We start from the raw sequence: 21,891 nt of genomic DNA, 5'->3' as shown, positions 1-21,891 counted from the left end.
GTTGCTGAGGCGAATGAGAAGGGCATTTCCTACTGCAAAGCCCTCTTACTGCCACGGGCCTCTTTCTCTCCTTTTGTTTGATAGACACTGAGCCATAATAATCTCATTCCGCCCCAAGGGGGACAACAGCTTTTGTGAAGCAGACTTTTACAAACTGTTTTGACCCCATCACCCCCTGCTTCTCCCCTACACACACACACACACACACACACACCCTACCGGCTGTATCATTGTCACACAATTAAATCAGCGGTCCTATTTGCCCTTGTTTCCTGCTAATCGTTTGCTCACAGCCAGGATTAGTGACTTGGGGTGATATTTTAAATTTCACATGTTGGTTCTGCCACAGGAAGCCACACTCTCCCCTCTGATTCCCACTCCACTGGCACTGCTGCTACTAATAAATAAATAGGAACAGACAAGCAGAAATGGAACCATTCCCAAAGTGTAATTTCGAACACACTTTTGGGGCGGTGTTGGGAACCTCAGCAACTTTAAGGGAGATGTGTGTGTGTGGGAAATATATTTATAAATTCTCAGAACAATTGTGTGGGAAGGAATTAAAAAGTTTAGCTCTGTTGAAAAGACAGTGGACTGAATAAAAACTTTGGGCCAAGGTTTGAGGAGAGCAGAGGTGATTCCCTGCTCTGTGTCTGCCATACAGACAATGGTTTGTTTTTTGTTTTTTGTGTGTCTTGTCTTCCACTGATGATGATTCAGGATATGATGGTAGAGAACAGCGGACAACCACAGCTGACAATTTCAACACAGTTGCTCGCTAAGAGCGGTCAGGTAATAGAGACCTTCTGTCACACCCCTTGCATGCAGGGACAATTTCATACATTGCGGAAAATGACACAAACAACACTCTCTTTCCCATTCAGTATTCTTCTTATGTACTGAAGACCTTGAGATAAAGATGCAAAAGAACCAGAAACCTTTATTCCAACCACCCTGGTTGTCACATTGATATATGGATGGGAGAAGCCAGGGTTTTCACTTTGAGGAGAGCAGCAAACTTAGGCTCTCTATATTAGAAAACTGAGGTTCAATATCTGTCCATTCCTGGAGGGAGGGGGTAGAGGCTGTTGGGGTTTTTTAAAGCATAAATGCAGCCCCCTGCCCCTATTGCTGGCCAGAAGAGGGGGCAATTCCAAAGTGATCCTTGATTCTGCTAGAGAACAAGTTTGCTGTGGATCAGTTAGGAAAGCAAGATATGAGAGATGTGGAATATTTTAATCATATAAACCAGGCTTCCTCAAACTCGGCCCTCCAGGTGTTTTGAGACTACAATTCCCATCTTCCTTGACCACTGGTCCTGCTAGCTAGGGATCATGGTAGGCCAAAAACATCTGGAGGGCCGAGTTTGAGGACGCCTGATATAAACCAAAGCAGCTAACTCCCACCCCACCCCTGTTCACTAATGCTTCCAGTTACCTAATGCTTCCAGTTACCATCCTAGTTCTCTCTCACTCCCTTAAAGAAGCCGAGTAGCCCATTAGGTCCTTTATCCTACACTCTCACTCACCACTTCCCTATCCCCCTCTCCTAGAAGAAAATGCTTCCCTTTCCAGTTCTTACTTCCTCCCTTAGAACCACCTCACTTCCAATGAGCACAGTCCCTTTTTATGACTTACTAGACCCCATTAATTACAAAGAGCCAAGTCCAGCTACTCAGTCAATGTAAGGGTGAAAGATTATTTAAGGGTTTAGACAGAATTAAAACCCGGCAGATGTTAGCTTTAAAAAGTAACTCATAAGGTAAGGAGCTCTGATATGAATCCAGAGAGGCAGCTGGGAATGTCACTTGTTTCAGGACTAGAGACCCCGAAGGTGGCAAAAATGCCCTTAATCCAATCATATTGGTGTGTGCGCACAAATGACCTTTGCATCACCAGTTCTTCTTTAAAGAATAAACTACTACGAAGTGACTTGTGGGAATAAAATCATGAAAAACAAGTGTCATCATATGTGCTTGTAGTTATTTCTGTTTCTAATAAAATCTTATGGTAATTTCTATAGTAACCATTTTACTTCCACAATCACTGCTGATGTTATTTATTATTATTTATTAAATTCCTATACCATACATCACAGGTTTACAATAAAGATTCAGGATTCAATAATTCTTTCCTATGGCACCAGTGTTTCATCAACCAACCAACCCATCATTTTATTTGTATTGTTGTTGTTGTTTAGTCATTTAGTTGTGTCCGACTCTTCGTGACCCCATGGACCAGAGCACACCAGGCAGTTTGGTCAGACTCATGTTGGTAGCTTCGAGAACACTGTCCAACCATCTCGTCCTCTGTCATCCCTTCTCCTTGTGCCCTCAATCTTTCCCAACATCAGGGTCTTCTCCAGGAAGTCTTCTCTACTCATGAGGTGGCCAAAGTATTGGAGCCTCAGCTTCAGGATCTGTCCTTCCAGGGAGCACCCAGGGCTGATTGTCTTAAGAATGGATAGGTTTGATCTTCTTGCCATCCATGGGACTCTCAAGAGTCTCCTCCAGCACCATAATTCAAAAGCATCAATTCTTTGGCGATCAGCCTTCTTTATGGTCCAGCTCTCATTTCCATACATCACTACTGGGAAAACCATAGTTTTAACTATATGGACCTTTGTCAGCAAGGTGATGTCTCTGCTTTTTAAGATGCTGTCTAGGTTTGTATACCACATTTCCAAAGCTCAAACAATGCTCAATGTGGCTTGAAACATGTTAAAAATTACACATTTCCGAGCTTAACAAAAGTAGCCCTAAACAATAAAAATATCGAAAAGTACACAACCAAACTGAATGATTTTCACATAAATCATAATATCATGAGATCAATTGTAAGATCTAAAGATACAAAAAATTAATATCAATAACAACAACCCCCACCCTACAACCCAGCAGAAACAATACTCCACACCAAGACTCAGATTTTGTAGCTGGAGTCAGTCCAGGTCAGGTGGGAAAAGGTCTTCAAGGCAAGGAGCAGACCTTCCACAATTCACAGCCAAGATGGTCAAGTTTTAGCAAAGAAGCTGCTCAAAACAGGATGGGATATATAGGGCAGCAATTTGGAAGTATTTCACAACACATCCCTGCCACCATCAGATGTGTGTATAAAGTTGAACCACACTGTGGTTTAATGACCACAATCTTTGTTGATTTCACTCTTCAGGACTGTTGTCCTTAGCAAGAGTCTCTTGAAGGACTGAATGGATTGCAGTAAATGAAGCTTCCCAGCTCTGTCCAGTCTTGGGAAGGCCAGTGCTTCCAGATTGGCAGCTCCTAGCACTGCCCAAACATTGCTTTTCTGCTGCAAGCTACATGTGGAATTGCAAGAGACTGTCCGCATTTCAGGAGTATGCATGACAATAATTGTGCATCCACACCATAGGGCATGACACAATTGTGTCAGTGGGGAAGGGAGCACCCTGTTTAAAAATAATAATTTTAAATCAACTGCTAATAACTTTAAAAAAAATCATGCTAAAATGCTTTTTCACTAAAGAGCTATTGAGGATGGGTTTTATTTTTATTTTTAAGGCAAAATGGTATCTTATCACAGATGAAGCAATTTATGAAAAATAAACACACTGATGAAAGGACACTGGCAGGCAAGGTAATAGGGAAGATGTACCGAAATAGATGCAGGGTGACAGGCTCACCTGCTGGATTTAGCATAACACATATCAAAAGTATGTTTTTTTAAAAGAAAAACTTTTCCGAAGTAAAACACCTAGTGTGGATGCTCCCTTTAGCAGACTGTGAATTCCCTGTCCATGGTGCTGAATGGTTTGCTACTACAGTACTAAAGTACCTTTTCATAACTCAGTACAAAAACAATTTTCGTTTCATCCTTTAATATTATGCCCGTTGAAGTGCTTGTGGAGGATCTTAAATCGGTAGCACCAGGAATCTATAACTGCCTTCACTTGCTTGATGCCCTCCAGATATTTTGGACTACAACTCCCATCAGCCCCAGGCAGCACAGTGAAAACAGTGGTGACTTGTTCAGTGCATAAGCAAATTTAGAAGCAAGGAAACACTCACCACCACCCCAAAAGGAAAGCTCCAAATGGATGCTGGGTGGATATATATCTCCTCTTCCACTGCCTTGTAACAGATTCTTGCTGCATCTGAACTTCACAAATGGTGGGTTGCTCAAGACACTAGTTATTAACAAGCCAAACAGTTTCTGACCTGTTAAAATACAAAAATTATGGTTTGAATAGTTGCTAATCAGGAGGGGAAGCTTTCAGCTGCCTCCCTTCATATTCAGTGGGGAAGAAGAGCCTGAGGCTGGTGTTACATCAGAACCAGGTCATAGTCTCTGGAAAACATGTTCCGGGAACTAGAACTTGGAGGAAGTACATTTCTGAAACAGGAGAACTCACAGCTATTGCCCCTGAGGAAGACATTCTGTCAAAAGGTGTTGGGCAGTGGACAGTTTGCAATAAATTATCCAACAGCAACAGTTAGAGAACGTAGCATTTTCTTTTTCTTCTCTCTCTCTCTCTCTCCCTCTCCCCCCTTTTTTCCTTGCTTGAATTATTCAGTAAAGTGATAAGTCAGAATGTATTTTATGGAAGTAATAGGAGTGGCCTTTTCTTATATGATACTTCTAGAGGATTCTCAAGTTTTTAATACAATACAGACAGCATTGAAAGACAGTGCACATAGCTTGATGTTTATAATTATATTTTATTTATTACACATTTAATATGTTCAGTTTGTATATTATAAATTCATAATGAAGCTATATACATGGTTTAGGATTGGTTTTTTTTAAAAAAAAATAACTTTATATATTACAAATATATAAAAGGATAAAATGTTATAAGGGAGCACCCTGCTACTTTGAATTAATTCAGATCTCCAGGGTCTGTTGAGCTACACTCAATGGCAATAAAGGAGCTTGCAGATATCATTTCAGAGCCTCTGTCTATAATCTTTGAGACTTCTTGGAGAACAGATGAGGTCCCTGCACACGGAAGGGGGACAAATGTTGCCCCATCTTCAAAAAGGGAAAAAGAAGAAGACCCAAGGAACTACTGACCAGTCAGCTTGACGTCAGTACTAGGAAAGGTCCTTAAACAGAAAATTACGGTAAATGGTCAATCTGTGAGCACTTAGAAAAGGATGCTGTGTTTATTTAGACCCAGCATGGGTTTCTCAAAAGCAAGTCATGCCAGACAAATCTTATTTCCATTTTTGATAAGAGTTACAAGCTTGGTGGATCAGGGGAATGCTGTGGACATAGTGTATCTTGATTTTAGCAACCATGAAATTCTTGTGGACAAGCTGACTGATGGAATCCAAAGAGTGTTCAAAGGTTCCTCAACATCCTGGGAAAAAGTGACAAGTGGGATACCACAGGGATATATATATATACCGTATTATTTTTTGCAAAAGACGATACGTTTTCCTTAGAAATAATTGGCAAAAGTTGCGGGTAGTTTTATACACAGATAGCCAAGGTGGGATGGGCAATTGCTGGAGGGCAGGCTGTAGAGTGATTGGTGGTGGTGATCACCCCCCCCAAAAGCTCAACAACTCTGGGCAATCTCTTCCCCCCCCCCAAGAAAGCTCAACAACTTTTGGCAATCCCCCCAATTTTTTTTTTGCAGTCCAAAAAAATAGGGGTCATCTTATACATGGTGGCATGTTATACATGGAAAATTACGGTGTGTACACACACATACACCATGATCTGAAAACTTATAAGGTTGTGTACAACATAACACCAAGTAATTAGTTCCGACAATGCAAGGATTTCTGCTTGTGCAACAGAATTCCCCCCCCCTTCTCTGCCCTGGGCCCCCAATTTGTTCTAGGGGCTTCTCCATCCCTCCACAACAGATTAGCAGATTTGGGAGGGCACAGGGCACACATTGAGGTAGGAGAGGGGCGAAAGTCCTGTTGTGCAAGCAGAAATCTCTTCCCTGATCGGGCAGTTTCATTGAATACCTCTCTAAGGCAGTTCACAGCCAACTAAAATACAAGCACATCAACACCAATACAATAAATGCAGCAGTACCCATAACTAGCTGAGGTGGAGCAAGTCATAATAGACCTTGAAGAGTGAATCAATAGGTTTTCAGGAAGCAGTGGAAGGACTTTACCTTTGGTGCTGATCTTGGGGAGGAGATTCCATAGGGCAGTTGGCATGAAAGAGAAATCCCACTCATTGGTTACTGCCAGATGGGCAACTTGCAAGGTGTGGTAGAACCAGAAGGGTCTCACTCATGCATCTTAGTGGCTAGGTAGGTCCATTGTGGCAGGAGTCATTCTCTCAAGTAACTTCGCCCTAAGTTGGTGAGAGCTTTATACATCATCAATGAAACCTTAAACTTGGCCAAGTAGCAAACTGGCACCAAGGACAAATCTTTCAAAAGCCGGTGGGTATCTAGCCTTTTCTCTGCATGCTGCATCTGAAAAGCCTGTGAAGACAATGAGATTTCAGGAAAACAGAAAGTGCCAAAACTAAGGACAGAAAGATGGTATATGCCAGGAAATAACCATTTGTTGGCAATGAATCATGGGGCTTGTTTTGCTCACTTTCAGTGTGTGACTGATTGATCTTTTGGTGTCAAATGGAATTTAGGTTTGACTGGCTAATGACCCAAGGGTATGTGCCTGAGGGTTATCTTTCCCTTGGTTCCCATGCTCAAGTCATCTGGAACAATTGCTCTACACTGTACAAAATCTACAGAGTCTTTATTTTTCTCTGCTTGTGATTTGGACAACATACATCAGGCATCCCCAAACTTCGGCCCTCCAGATGTTTTGGACTACAATTCCCATCTTCCCCGACCACTGGTCCTGTTAGCTAGGGATCATGGGAGTTGTAGGCCAAAACATCTGGAGGGCCGCAGTTTGGGGATGTCTGACATACATAATGAAGTGAGGTGCCAGTGGGTGCCCTTCTTAGATCTAGAGAAAACTGGAGAATACTGAGTCATTGTGCACTATTCTGCAGAATAGTGAGTCCATTTTGCGCCACCAAGTCTGCTCCAGCAAATCTCCTGCTGCTATCTATTCGTTCTAATAAGATATCTCATTTCACCAAAGCCAAGAGTTGAAATTCAATGTCTTTTCTGGTTTAGGACCAATTACAGAGTTTGTGGTCACACTCACCTATGGTTTATGACTCTGCCTGGCTGTCTAGAGCAGGCACCCCCCAAACTCAGCCCTCCAGCTGTTTTTGGCCTACAACTCCCATCATCCCTAGCTAACCGGACCAGTGGTCAGGGATGATGGGAATTGTAGTCCCAAAACATCTGGCGGGCCGAGTTTGGGGATGCCTGTTCTAGAGTCTGCATCACCCCTGGCAGCTGCAACCTTTGCTATGCATTTCAACCAGAACAGATGAAGTCTGAACAATTTGATGCATAAGTAGCATAAAATGCAATCATAGTAGGACCCTGAAGTATCTGCATGATTGTGAAATAGGCCAAAGCTCACTAGAAGAGCATCTGCTTTTCATGCAGAAACTTCCAGAGTTCCATGTATAATTTTGCCAGTTAGGAATTAGAATGTTATCCATTTGCTGGGTATGTGTGTTAAAACATTTGTCTGTCCCCATCCTTAGACTGACTATCTTTGCTTCCCTCTGAAGTAGTCATGGGAACGTAAAAGCAGCCTGCTGGATCAGCTCAATGGCCTATCTAGCCCAGGAACCTGTTCTTATAGTAGCCAACCTGTAAGAAACCCACCAGCAGGACCCAACCTGCCCTACCCATGTCCCCTCTCAGTAAGTGGCGGCTGCTGGGAGCCCAGTTCCATGGTGCTGCCCCAGTCCACTCTGTCCACAGGGGTATCAACAGTCAGCAAACCTCCAAAAGCTTCTTTTCTGATCTACCTGGAAAGGTCTTTGAACTCTATCTAAAGGAGCATCTATCTAAAGAGGGGGAAAATGTCGAGAAATTCTCATTCTCTGCACGAATTAGCAGAACTAAACGAAAGTATTGCTAGAGGAACGCTCGACCGAGAGTTGCTTCAGCCCATAGTAAGAAGAGGTTCTAAAATTAATTATATAACAATGTCATGGTCTGGCTGGATGCAGAGGAAGTAGTGTGAGGGACCAGCTGCGGATTCCCCCCCCCCCAAAGGGAAAGAAGGCTCAAAGCCAGGAGATTGGTGGTGGGACAACACGGAATGGTCAGAGGGAGAAGAGGGAGCAGACTGGGAGGAGGAGGAGGTGTCAGAAGCTGAAGAGGGAACAGGGTTTAGTGAGCAAGAGGAGGCTGTGGCAGAGAGTGTTCAGACTCAGAGGCAGGAGAGGAGAGGGGCCAGGAGACAGAGGCGAGGCAGGCTGCTGAAGAATCCAGGGACCAGCTTCCCTCTCCCAGAACCAGAAGAAGTAGGAAGAGGGAGGAGCAAAGACAGACAAGATGGCAGAGACTCAGATTGCTTGGGAAGGAAAGCGGTGGGAGTGAGGGGCCCTTCAGTCCTCGCAACTGCCTCCTTGGGGCAAGACCTACTGGGAAGAGTTGCTGTGACCACTAGGCCTGAGCTGCTTTGGTTTCTTTGAAGAAAGAGTTCGCTTCACTGGCACCAGGCGTTGTATTGCTCACCTGCTCCTGACTCTGGCTCCTGACAAATGCATAAATGATTACTATGCATAAATGATTACTATGCATAAATATTACTTCACCATATTGATATGCAACCAGCCCATTACTGCTTCGATTATAACTGGTATGTAATTATAATTGACACACACACACACGAACACATATGTATTTTTTAATTTCATAATAACAAAACAACAACAACCCTCAAAGTGTTTTACAAAAAGATAAAACAATGAAATCACAAAAAATAACATTAAAACATGCAAAAGTTAAAATACTGAAACAGATTAAAATCGCCACAACTTTCAAAGCATCTGGGTAGGTTTGTCTAAACAAGAATGTTTTTTTAGCAATTATTGTCCACAGATATTATTCTTTCACTCTCTCATCTTTGCCCTACAGAGCCACTCCCATGTGTCTTTAAAACTGTTTTTAAAAAATTTCTGACCACTAGAGGGCACAGGGGCCATTTTTTCATAGTGCATACAAAATCTACGAAACGGATACATTAACATATATAATAACCCTTATAGAATTGCCTTGAAATATGTAATGGCTCTGACACGGACCAAATTGACTCACTTGCCCTTTGCTACATAGGCTGGTCATCCGAAGAAAGGCCGCTTTCTGGTTCGGGGTGGGAAGGTGCAGGATAAACAAATACCCATATACTTCTTCCTGTGTTCCAGAGAAAAACAAGAACTGTAGACTCAGAAGATGCGGATTTTGTTGAGGGCATTCTGAGGTTTATTTTAGGACAGGGCAAGAACTACCACCAATTCCCCATGACACCTACCCAATTGAAGGTGTGTGTTTGTGTGTGTGTTTTTAGGTATGCCTTCCAGGTACCTTGTGCACATACACAGTGGGGAGCTCCAGAAATAAATTAGACTTAAATTACTCTTTGGAAACAAAATAAATCAGATAGGATAATAGTACCATCTCTTTATCTCATTTGTTCCCATACAATTAGGAGTTTTACTGCCATGTTGTGACAGGTGACTGTGTTTGACCTTTGACGGTTGGTTGGCTGGCTGGTGCTCAAACTAATGAAGACCCTTAATGGATTGGCTTTTGTGAGTCTCGGAGTGGAGGGGTTAAAGAGAGGGAGAATGGTATGGCAGACAGAGTCCAGAGAAGATCCTTCAATTAAACCCGAAGTCTATTAGCAAAGAAATATTGAGGAGGTCGAGAGAACAAGCAATGATTTAACTACCCGGAGGTCTTTGTGATTCATTAGAATTATTTCATTCGTTCATCCATTCATTTATTTTTAAAACCCACCTCAACTCCTGCTATTTACCGTTGACCATCCATATGGAATGCTTCGCAGTAGGACGGCCTAGAGCAGAGAGAGAGAGAGACCTCTTGGTCCTTCAAGGCTGGAAATAACACGCCAATCCTGCCCAGTCCACAATCATTCTTGCATCAGAAAAGGGATTGAGGACAAATGAAGCCATATTGGAAGCAAATAAGGAGTGATGCTTGCAAAAATGGAAGTCGATCTCTGGGATAAGCAAGATTTTGGGGGGCTTAATTGTTTTGCATGACGTAAATAAATTACAATAACAGAGGAGGGGGAGACAAGAAACTGACTCACGTGGAGGCCATTTAAAGCAGCGGGGTGAAAGGAGAAGGATCTGGCGAGGACAGGAGCCAGGTTGAGTAAATGTAGGGTAATAATAGTTTTCTTTAAAAGAAAAAGAAAATGGTGGAAATAAACATGGTTTCTTTGCGGTGTCTCAAGGTAGGAGTTAATGTGGGATCTGTGCCGTATGTATGTAGTGGATGTTAAAGATGAATCAAAGTACCAGCCTTTGCCCCTCCCCAAATTTAATCTAGATTTACCCTTTTCAGAGAAAACTAGCTAAATAATAATAATAATAATAATAATAATAATAATAATAATAACAACACTGTTGCAGTATCTCAGCGATCCATTTGCAGCCTTACTCCCAGCAGCCCTTGAGGCAACCTGCAAACCATTTTGTTAATGGCGTTCAGTATATCGACAAAATCTGCAGAACATCTCCCCAACTCAAGGCTTGTTAAAAATGGCTGATTTGAGGGCTTTCCCATAACACGAGCTTTTTATTCCCCCCCCCTCCTTTTTAAATTAATTTTGTTTGTTTTTCTTGACATCCAGCCCAAATAAGAGATCTGGGGAACTCAAACACTGGCGGATGACTTGGTGATATTTCAGTAGGTCATCAAAAAGGTATTATCCTTGTGGGTTTTTTTCTCCCATGAGTGCTACAAAAGGGGGAGTGTGGTGGGTGGGTGGAGCTCATCCCCGGCTACGGCAAAAGGGATGCAAGAGATTCCAAGATCATTACATGATAATGTTCAAGTGAGAAAGGAAGACCCGGTGCGAAATTTTTAAAGGATTTTAAAAGGCACAGTAGTTAATAATGGGAAAATGTGAATGATGCAAGAAGCTGGCTATGCAACTGGCAGGGGACCACTACAGCATAATGGTAAAATGTAAATAATAATAATAATAATAATAATAATAATAATAATAATAACAATAGGCTGGTAGCTGCTGCCACTGCTACCACCATACATGAAGGAGGAAAGAGATCACTGCTGGAGTTGGTAATTGGGAGAAGCCCTGGCTTGTTAACAGCAACTGATGACACCATCTCTTCACACTGATGTACTATAACTCTGTGTTGGTCTACCGGTTACTGTTGTACCTACTTCACCTTGCCTCAAGTTAAGGCCACAGGATGCAGACGTTTCACGGAGACCCCTTGAAATTGCTCCCCGTGGTGGCTGTCTAAACACACAGCAAGCCGCCTCCGCGCTGCTGCTCCCAGCACAGAGAGAAGGGGATTTTTTCCCATGGCTCTGCAATTCTCACCCCTAAGACGTGTAATTCCCCCCAAGCACTCTCCCAGTGACACCCAACGTATTATCACGGGACCAGTCCTGTTTCTCCATGTGACACAAACCTACACACAAAGGCGCTCTCTCTCTCTTGCACACCCACACGGGCATTCTTGAATTCAACTGTTCCTCCTTGCCTCTGCATCTTCCCCCCTCTTCCCCACCACTTTGGGGAATAATTTAACATGTTACACACTAAACTTTCCCATAATGGCATTCTGGCTTTTGAAATTCTGCCTCCCTGTTTTATGGCGAGCCCTCTAATGGCCCTCTCGCAGGCCTGCCTCTGGCGATCATGTAGGGAATAAATAGAAGCTGACACAGTAATTTACTTAAATCTTCTCTACACTTTTGCAGCATTTTCCTCCAGAGGATACCCTCGAAACAACAATTATTTGAAATGTCACGCGTTCCTGCCCCTAGGCGACCGACAAATGAACATTAAATCTATTAACAACAACCAAAAAAAAATTAAATGTTTACTTTTCCGAGAAGGTGAGGAGAAACTGCGGAAAAAAAAGGAGGGCCCCCTCCAATAAATTTATACTCAATAATAAAGAGGTGTAGTTAATGTTCTCTCTATACTGAGCCCACATCTGCGGGAGAGGGGAGGAGCTGTTGAAAGCGTGCCTGAGAACCTAGCTAGGACACAAGAAACTGCATTGAACAGAGCAGGGGGAAACTAGGGTGGAGGCCACCTCCACTCAGGGGTACGGGTTAGCAGAGCCATCTTTCCCAAGGTCCAAGGGTCGAGGTCCAAGGAGTCAGCAAGGCAAGGGTCCAAGGTTGAGGATCAAGGCATCGGCAAGGCAAGGGTCCAAGGAGCAAGAGGCCAGAGGCAACCAGGCAGGGATAGCGTTGCTGTGGCAAAGAGCTGAAGGGAAATGCTGAGCTTTTATCCCTCCCAGCTCCTGCCATCAAGTGCAGTGAGGTGTCAAGTGGCCTCACCTGGGTGACTACTCCTTGCCTCTCCAGCACAAGCTGAGGTCTTCACCTGAGTGGCCACTCCTTGCTTCTCCAGCACAAGCTGAGGCAGGCCCCAGTCCTGCAAAGCACTACAGGCCCCAGAGCCTGACTCCTGCCCATACTCCTGACACTGTGGGCCAAAACATCTGGAGGGCCGAAGGTTGCCTATGCCTGGGTTAGAAGCTGCATGTTCTCCTTCAGCATAGAGTCCCAGGCAGAAAGCTGTTCATATGCCATATAGTACCAAAAAATACTTAAATTATATCGTGCAAAGTTCAGGCAATTCCCCATTTACTGTATTTTTCTGTGTATAACATGCACCCATGTATAAGACACTCCCTATTTTTTGGGGGGGGGGGACTCCAAATTAAGAAAATGGCACGATGGCCCAGAGTTGTGGAGCTTTTTTTTTTTAGGGGGGGATTGCCGAAAACCGCTCATCTGCCTGACCTACGCTGCCACTCGCATGTGTCGCCAAAGCCGCCAATCGCCCACCCAATTGCCGCAGCGGCAGCCAATCAACACCAGCCCTTGCCGCAGCCACCAATAACACACCCAATAGCCACTGACAATCTCCGCCTTGTGGCAGCAACCAATCCCACATCCCTCCAATGAAGTATCCATATATAAGATGACACCCAATTTTAAACATAATTTTAAAATTAAAAAAACTTCGTCTTATACACGGAAAAGTACAGTATGTGGCGGTTACGTTCTGAGGCACCGCCCATTAGAGTGAAATTGTGTATCAAGGAAGTATGTTAGCTTAATGGAAGCAGTAACTAGTTAAGTTAGTCAACCCGGGAGGAAGATAAGTGGAAGCCGTATGGGAAGAGAGGACAATTTTATTTGCCTTAATTTATTTTCTATATTATGTTTATTTATGGTATGATGGTTTAATTCAATCAAATTTGAGAAACGATTAGAGTGCAAAGGATAAAGTAGTGGTATGAGAAAATAGATGGAGTCATGTAATAGAGCATACCTATAAATTTATGTATTATCTGAAGGTTTGTAAATTTATGATTTGTAAATTGTATGTTTTTATGGTTTTTTTATTATTTTCAATAAAGTTTATATATAAAATTAAAAAAAAAATAGAGTGAAATTGTGTATATTTGAAACACCGTTAGAAAAGCCTGCAAACAGCTTCTAAACATCTGGGAACCCTTGAAACCCCCTTAAAATACCAACAGCAGAACAGAGATGAAGAACTCATTTGAATTCCACCGCAGTCACTTGCTCCAAACCTCCTTGCTCAAACTCCAACTCTTCACAGACCTCAACAGCCAATGAAAGGTCATACCTTCCAATATTTCTCGGATGAAAATAGGGGCACCCTATTTAATAATAATAATAATAATAATAATAATAATAATAATAATAATAATAATATTTCTACCCTGCCCATCTGACTAGGTTGCCCCAGCCTCTCTGGGCAGCTCCCAACCTATATAAAAACACGATAAAACATTGAACATTAAAAAAAACAACTTCCCTATACAGGGCTGCGTTCAGATTTCTTCTAAAGGTTGTATCATGACTTATCTCCTCAGCATGGTGGGATCGCATAACTCCATGCCCTCCAGCATTTCTCCAATGAAAATAGGGACGTCCTAAGGAAAAGCCGGAATTAAGATTGCCGGAAGAAATATCAACAACCTCAGATATGCAGATGACACAACCTTGATGGCAGAAAGTGAGGAGGAATTAAAGAACCTTTTAATGAGGGTGAAAGAGGAGAGCGCAAAATATGGTCTGAAGCTCAACATCAAAAAAACCAAGATCATGGCCACTGGTCCCATCACCTCCTGGCAAATAGAAGGGGAAGAAATGGAGGCAGTGAGAGATTTTACTTTCTTGGGCTCCTTGATCACTGCAGATGGTGACAGCAGTCACGAAATTAAAAGACGCCTGCTTCTTGGGAGAAAAGCAATGACAAACCTAGACAGCATCTTAAAAAGCAGAGACATCACCTTGCCGACAAAGGTCAGTATAGTTAAAGCTATGGTTTTCCCAGTAGTGATGCATGGAAGTGAGAGCTGGACCATAAAGAAGGCTGATCGCCGAAGAATGGATGCTTTTGAATTATGGTGCTGGAGGAGACTCTTGAGAGTCCCATGGACTGCAAGAAGATCAAACCTATCAATTCTTAAGGAAATCAGCCCTGAGTGCTCCCTGGAAGGACAGATCGTGAAGCTGAGGCTCCAATACTTTGGCCACCTCATGAGAAGAGAAGAATCCTTGGAAAAGACCCTGATATTGGGAAAGATGGAGGGCACTAGGAGAAGGGGACGACAGAGGACAAGATGGTTGGACAGTGTTCTCGAAGCTACGAACATGAGTTTGACCAAACTGCGGGAGGAAGTGGAAGACAGGAGTGCCTGGCGTGCTATAGTCCATGGGGTCACGAAGAGTCGGACACGACTAAACGACTAAACAACAACAACAAAGGAAAAGCAGGAGATTCCAGGAAAAGCAGGAGATTCAAATCGGAAAGTGGGACAGCTTCTGTAAATCACGGACTTTCCTTGGAAAATAGGGGCACTTGGAGGATTTGCAAGGGCTCCTGGGATTGCCCTTGCAAAGGCTTGTGGAATTGCTTGGCATCGTTTTGGTGCCTTCTTGCCCTTTCTGGGCTCTTTCAGGGCTGTTTTTGCCATTTTAAAAGTCACTTCTGAGTTTGGCGCGATGTGCGCAGCCACATCTCAATTGGGTGCGCATCAATTGGCCGTTGGCTGTAAGTGCGCTTGCAAAATGCGATGCATTTCCCAGATCCAGATTTTTACAGAACAAGGGAGGGAAAGGTTGCAGAAAGAGGGTTAGATGAAACATAGGAAGCTTCCTTATACTGAGTCAGACCATAAGCCCATCTAGCTTAGTACTGTCGACTGGCAGCACCTCTCTGATGTTTTAGGCAGGAGCTTTCCCCAGCCTTACAGGGTTTGAACTTGGGACTTTTTGCATGCAAATCAGATAGATACTCTGTCACCGAGTCACAGCTTGCATCGGCAATCTTTTAAGGCGAGTGTCCGCATTACCGGTTGACAACCATCTGTCTCAGGAGACAATGGTGGAGTGCATCTTCAGGGGTCAATTCAAAGCATTGGAGATTGCAGCTCCTGCTGTGGCTATAGAGACTGATATGGGAGAGACATGTTTTGTTGCAGTTGGGGCAGATGCAGATTTACATACATACAGTTACATGAACCAAGGTGAGCTTCATAGCCGAGAGGGGATTTGAACCCTGGTCTCCCTGGTCCTAGCCCAACACTCTAACCACTGCTCCACAGTGGCTCCTCTAGGGACTTTTAGCAAATTGGGGGTCATTTAGATCTGGAAAATAGTATGTGGGGGGAGTAGCTGACTTGTCCCCAGTACAGCGTCTCTGATCAAAACAAGAGTGCCTCACAGCTGCTTTCACATGTGTGCTTGCGGAAGGGGAAAGCAATGATCTGATCCTTGATTGTTTGTTTCCTAATTCATTTGCCCTCATACAAGTTTTTTTAAAGGCCTCTATACACTTTTTAAATAAAAAAACCTCTTTCACTTGCACAAGTGCCGGCCTCTCTATACAACCACTTTTCCAAGTAAAAAAGATCAACTCCCCCATTCTTCTCCATCAAAGCTCTAGGAAGACTTTTGAAGGGAAAGCTCAGCAGGGCAGGTTTGTCAAGCCCATGTTTAATCTTATTTCCAGTTCCTCTTTCCTCCCAAGCCTCTTTGTTTCCGAGATTCTCATTTCCTTTCTGTGAGGGTGAGGACAGAGCAGGTTGCCAGGCAGGCAGGAATGTGGCTGAAGTCATCCCCGAGAGATACGTCTTTGAGGAGTTCTTCCTAGTTCCTACAAAAACTGCCTCGCCCTTCCTCTTAATTCTTTCCAGCCAGCCCAGAAACTTGGTTTGGGTGGATGACATTCAGTTTATCGAGGTGATTCAGGAGCTAACTCCACACCCACGAACACGGCCACACCCACCCTTGGGGACATGGTGGCTAAAGTTAAAACATGCATGCCAAGCTTCATGTTCTGAACTTGTGGCCTAGGTAAAGGTAAAGGTAAAGGGACCCCTGACTATTAGGTCCAGTCATGACCAACTCTGGGGTTGCGGCGCTCATCTCACATTATTGGCTGAGGGAGCTGGCATACAGCTTTCCAGGTCACGTGGCCAGCATGACTAAGCCGCTTCTGGCGAACCAGAGCAGCACACGGAAACGCCGTTTACCTTCCTGCTGTAGCGGTACCTATTTATCCACTTGCATTTTTACGTGCTTTTGAACTGCTAGGTTGGCAGGAGCTGGAACCGAGCAACGGGAGCTCACCCCATCGCAGGGATTCGAACCGCCAACCTTCTGATCGGCAAGCCCTAGGCTCTGTGGTTTAACCCACAGTGCCCTGGAAGCAAATCAGGTCCCCAGTCTGGAGTCAACATGTGTCCAAATTTCAAAGCAAAGCACAGTCCCACAGAGACTCTGGAGCATCTATGTTGAGGTCCTTCAACAAGGGCAGTTGAGAAGACACAGCATCTCAACTCTGCTGCCCTTTTATACTCTGCATGCTGGCTGAAGCATCTGGGCTTGACCCTCACCTGTTCCAAGCCTACTCCAGCTGAGGAATCACACACCTCCCCTGAGAGCTAGTGAGTCCCACCTAGCCAGCTAGGGAGCTGGGCTCTGAGCCCTTGCTTGCCTCAGCCCCTCTTGATGCTCCCTATGCCGCAGAGCCCGGTGTTTGGGGAGACAGGGGCCCCTCTGGCTCTGGTGATGGGTCATGCTGCTCTGGTTCCTGTGCATTGGATCCCCACCCCCTCACCATCTTCTGTCACCCCACGAGTACTTCCTACACGCACCTTTCCTTCCCCATCTCCAGCTTGTCCCAATGTGTCCCAATGCGCTTTCTCAATCCGGCCCGTGTGTTTTTACATGAGTAGAATGTGTCCTTTTATTTAAAATGCATCTCTGGGTTATTTGTGGGGCATAGGAATTTGTTCAGCCCCCCCAATATATATATAGTCCCCCCCCCAAAAAAGGTCTGAGGGCATACCTGCCAAGTTCCGGCCTGAGAAATAAGGGACTGGACCGGAAGTAGCAGACTGGAAGTAGCGCTGCCGCCATTTTGGAACTGGGCGGAGCATGCCCAGAAGCGACTTTTGATGCTGCTCTGCCCTGTTCCAAAATGGCCGCCACACCAGAAGTCGCGCTGCAGCCATTTTGGAACTGGGCAAAGCAGCATCAAAAGTCACTTCTGAGCATGGTCCGCCCAGTTCCAAAATGGCCGCTGCGCCAGAATAAACCGGGGAAAAACAAAAACAAAAATCCGTTTTTTCGGCTGAGGACAGCCAGAAAAACGGGGGTTTCCCAGGGAATACGGGAGACTTGGCAGCCCATGGCTGAAAAAGGTCGCTGACCTCTGGATTAGGGGATGGGTGGAGTGGGGACAACTGTTCTGTGACAATAGTCCATACGTGGAGCAGAACGAAGTGGTAGAGTGGACTAGGAGAGGTTACATCAGGGGGTGGAGAACCTTATTCAGCCTGGGGTCCATAATTCCTTCACAGGCAACCTTCTGAGGATCACATGCTGATGGTGCCCAGGGGGCAGTTCTTATTTTTGTACTATAGGCCACATTGCAGGTGCACAAGAACCAGGGGTATCTGCACACCTATGTCCACTCTCATGATGCACACACACACCAGATACCTCTCTGAATCCTCCATCCAGATAAGTGAGAAGCCTGATCACATGACTGTTCAAGGGCACAAGGCAGCCAGGCAGAAGTGCATAGGCAGGGAGGGAGGGAGGGAGATTCTAGCATGCCTGAAGAGTCCTTTGCTCCACAACCCCAAAATCCCACCCACGAACGAGTGGTTCAAGCACCACCCCTTCATTTCCAAAGCCATGGAGGGGGAACGCATGCTGTCTGTAAGCCCAGTTCTTACACACACAGAATCAGAGAATCATAGAGTTGGAAGGGACCCTGAGCCATGACGCTCAGTCCAACCCCCAGCAGTACAGGAATCTCAGCTAAAGCATCCATGGCAGATGGCCACCCAACCTCTGCTTAAAAACCCACAAGGAAGGAGAGCCCACCACCTCCCGAGGGAGACCATTCCACGGTCTAGCAGCCCTTACTGTCAGAAAGTTCTTCCCAGTGCTATTGTTTAGTGCTGGGGTGCTTGTGGAGGAGAAGCACCTGTGTCTTCCCCCCCCACTGGCTGAGCTGCACTCCATCAACACACTTAATACCCACCTACCATGGCTTGCAGCTGCTGCCCCCTAACGCCAGGGACATTTCCCTAAAGTGGCAGAGAGATGGGTTCATGTCCTGCGCTGAGGCTTCGGAGGCAGTCTGGGAGTCATTTCAGCCTCCCCCACCCCGAGATTTTCCTGAAGCGTTCAGGGCCGCCTGTCATTTCCCAAGAGTCAAGATGTCTTCTCCACCCCAGTAGTTCCACCATGCATATATGTTTATGTGAGGTGGTCAACTTTGCTAATATGTTGATAAATAGACCACCTACATTCATTTTCAAATGGACTTACCATAGGGTGATACCAGGCATCCTCAAACTTGGCCCTCCAGCTGTTTTGGGACTTCAGTTCCCACCATCCATGACCACTGGTCCTGTTAGCTAGGGATGATGGGAGTTGTAGTCCCAAAACAGCTGGAGGGCCAAGTTTGGGGATGCCTGTTCTATGCAATAAGTGTTCATTTCTAGAATGAAACCAATTTCTCCAGAATTGCTTTCCAGGGGCTAAACAATATGCAGTAGATCTAGACCAGGCATCCCCAAACTTCGGCCCTCCAGATGTTTTGGACTACAATTCCCATCATCCCTGACCAGTGGTCCTCTTAGATAGGGATCATGGGAGTTGTAGGCCAAAACATCTGGAGGGCCACAGTTTGGGGATGCCTGATCTAGACTGTGTTGTGGACTATGTACAAAACAAAACAAAACACCAAGTGCTCAAGTCTCCATTGATTCTAGAATAAAACATTGTCTGCAGGCAGCCACAGATGCTGGAGTGCTTAGCAAATCACAGAAGCCTTCCCCACCTCTCTTTTCCTCTTCCAGAAAAAGGGTTCAAACTATTACACTTGCTTGCTTCTCACTCTCCTATGGAGTGCCTGAGTTTATTTGGCACATCTGGCAAGCCACCAGATTTGCTGTGTTTGTCATTTCATTCTGCTTCTGCAGCAATCTTCCTCTTGTCCCAGCCAGGGACCGAGAGGCTAGCTTGGCCCGCATGGGAGCAGAGAGTGACAGAGATAAACTGAGGGTCCTGATGGCTCCCCCAGCGCCCTTTTTCCCTCTGAACAGTTCCCTCGGCGCCTTTTTCCTGAGTCTTGTTTCTGTCTCAGCAGGGGAAGCCGCCTTGGCACAGCCCTTCGCAAATTGCATCGAGGAAAAGTCATTAGAGGGGATTGGAAAGAAAGAGACACTTACAAACTCAAACAAAAGAGAGACAGGATGTTCCTGCACAAAGCACTTTAGAACGCCAGCAAAGGAAGGTGACACTCCAGTGACCGGCCCAGTCCGTGGCCAGAGAGGAGGCCTCTCTGAATGGGGCTTCAGCAGCACTTGAGTGCAGGCAATGCGGTGTCAGGAAGGGCGGGAGGAGGGCAAAGAGGGCTAGAGGGAGGATCCTACACTTGGGAAACAGACTCTCTATAGAGCCAAAGACAGTGAAAAAGAAGAAATTGGCCTAGGGATGTTGGCTTGACCCAATTGGGTTGCCATAGATAGATCATTGACGGCTCAGCGTTCTTGGATTTTATTTTGTGAACCACCCTGAGATTTTAGGATGAAGGGCAGTACAAGAAGAAGAAGAAGAAGAAGAAGAAGAAGAAGAAGAAGAAGAAGAAGAAGAAGAAGAAGAAGAAGAAGAAGAAGAAGAAGAAGAAGAAGAAGAAGAAGTGCCAAGTCCAGTTTATCTTAAAGCTAACACCTGTCATGAAGTTGCTACACTACTCCCGTATAATGGGTGCAAGATACCTTTCTTTAAAAAAAATGTACCCCCCTCCGCCAGTTAGAGTAAATTACAATGTGCTACAGTGGGCCAAATATTCATTTGAAACTGAAAATTGAGTTACAGGGCAGTTTATTGTGGGCTCCTGCACACACATTTTTCACAGCCCCATGTGCCCTCATCCTCATCAAAATAACAACAACAACAACAACAACAACAACAACAACAACAACAACAACAATTTTATTTATACCCTGCCCATCTGGCTGGGACCCCCAGCCAAAATATCACCCCATATCCCTCCACAATTTTAATTCAAATTTACCATTTCGGCAGGACTTTCTTTTCCTTTTTTACTTACCAGATTTTCAGTAGCAATGGTCAATCCAGATTAAATGGGCAAATAATATGGGGTGGCATTTTGATGCAGGCAACGCTGTGTGGGGGACTGCACAAAACTAGTGTGCGCAAGCAGTGCCGAGGCCACAATTGCCACGTGGAAGACCCCGGGGACAGGAAGTCCTTGCCCAAGCCACCAGAAGTTCAGTGCTAAGTACTTTGGCATGTCCACTTTTGCATTGTTGAGAGAGATGTGAAAAAGTGCCTTAAGGCTCAAGGAGGGTAACAGGCTTACTTCCATAAAGAGCAAATTTGAATTCTGGAAATTCGCCCCATCATTCCCACTTCAGAAGGTGCCTGTTGATCACTTTGCCAGGGCAGTGGACCTGCTAAGCTCATTTTTCTCCCACATTCTCACTTTCCATGCTGGTTTTTTTTTAAAAAAAAATCAACACCCTTTTATGATTCCACCCCCATTTTAAAATATTTTGCCTGCTTTTCCATATTATGGAGAGGGGTCAGTGTAGCACTGTCATAGCTGCCAAGTTTTCCGTTTTCTCGCGAGGAAGCCTATTCAGCATAAGGGAATTTCCCTTAAAAAAAGGGAGAACTTGGCAGCTATGATCACTGTGGCAATCATCCTATCAGCAACATGCATCTCAGTTTGCCGGGAAGATCTCCCACTCTTCTGCCCACTGCAGGTTCTCCCTCCCCCTGAGGCAATTTCAGGGGGCGAGAGGGGAGTGCTGGGGGAAGGGGGGGCAGCCCCGTCGCACTAGCAGAGGTCCTTCCATGGGCATCCCCTAATGGGACTCCTTCTTTGAATCCTGCCCTATGCCCCCAATATATTGGTCGCAACTGCCCACAATGGAAATGGAACCATGAAAGAAGGAAAGATATCCATCAGATTAAAGGCTGCTGGGTGAGGAGGTGTGGTCATGTAGTTCACACCAATCAGATTCAGCAATAGCAAGGGGTTAATAAACATCAAAGTCCTCTTATACATGTACCTACCGAGCAGCTCTTTTGAGGTCCTGGTCTACTGAAGGCTAACAGAGCATACGCAGAAATTGGTTTTACACTCTGAGCTGGAGAATCACTTCTGGGGAAATCAAGCCATAATAGCACCAACACTTACAACAGGCATAGGCAAACTCG

At 44.9% G+C, this 21,891-nt stretch overlaps 1 long non-coding RNA gene across 1 annotated transcript; it reads right to left on the bottom strand.

Moving 5' to 3' along the window:
- Positions 1 to 8,728: 8,728 nt before the first annotated feature.
- LOC148685564 (uncharacterized) lies at positions 8,729 to 9,914 on the bottom strand. Its single transcript, XR_015950054.1, has 2 exons — positions 9,856 to 9,914; positions 8,729 to 9,249 (listed from the first exon to the last, which is right to left on the bottom strand). It is a non-coding gene; the product is annotated as an uncharacterized LOC148685564 (long non-coding RNA).
- Positions 9,915 to 21,891: the final 11,977 nt, after the last annotated feature.

Source organism: Zootoca vivipara, chromosome 5 (genome assembly GCF_965207765.1).
Source record: "Zootoca vivipara chromosome 5, rZooViv2.hap1.1, whole genome shotgun sequence".
NCBI lineage: Eukaryota > Metazoa > Chordata > Lepidosauria > Squamata > Lacertidae > Zootoca > Zootoca vivipara.
Note: the sequence above shows the minus strand (reverse complement) of the source record. Positions and strands in the feature narration are given on the sequence as shown.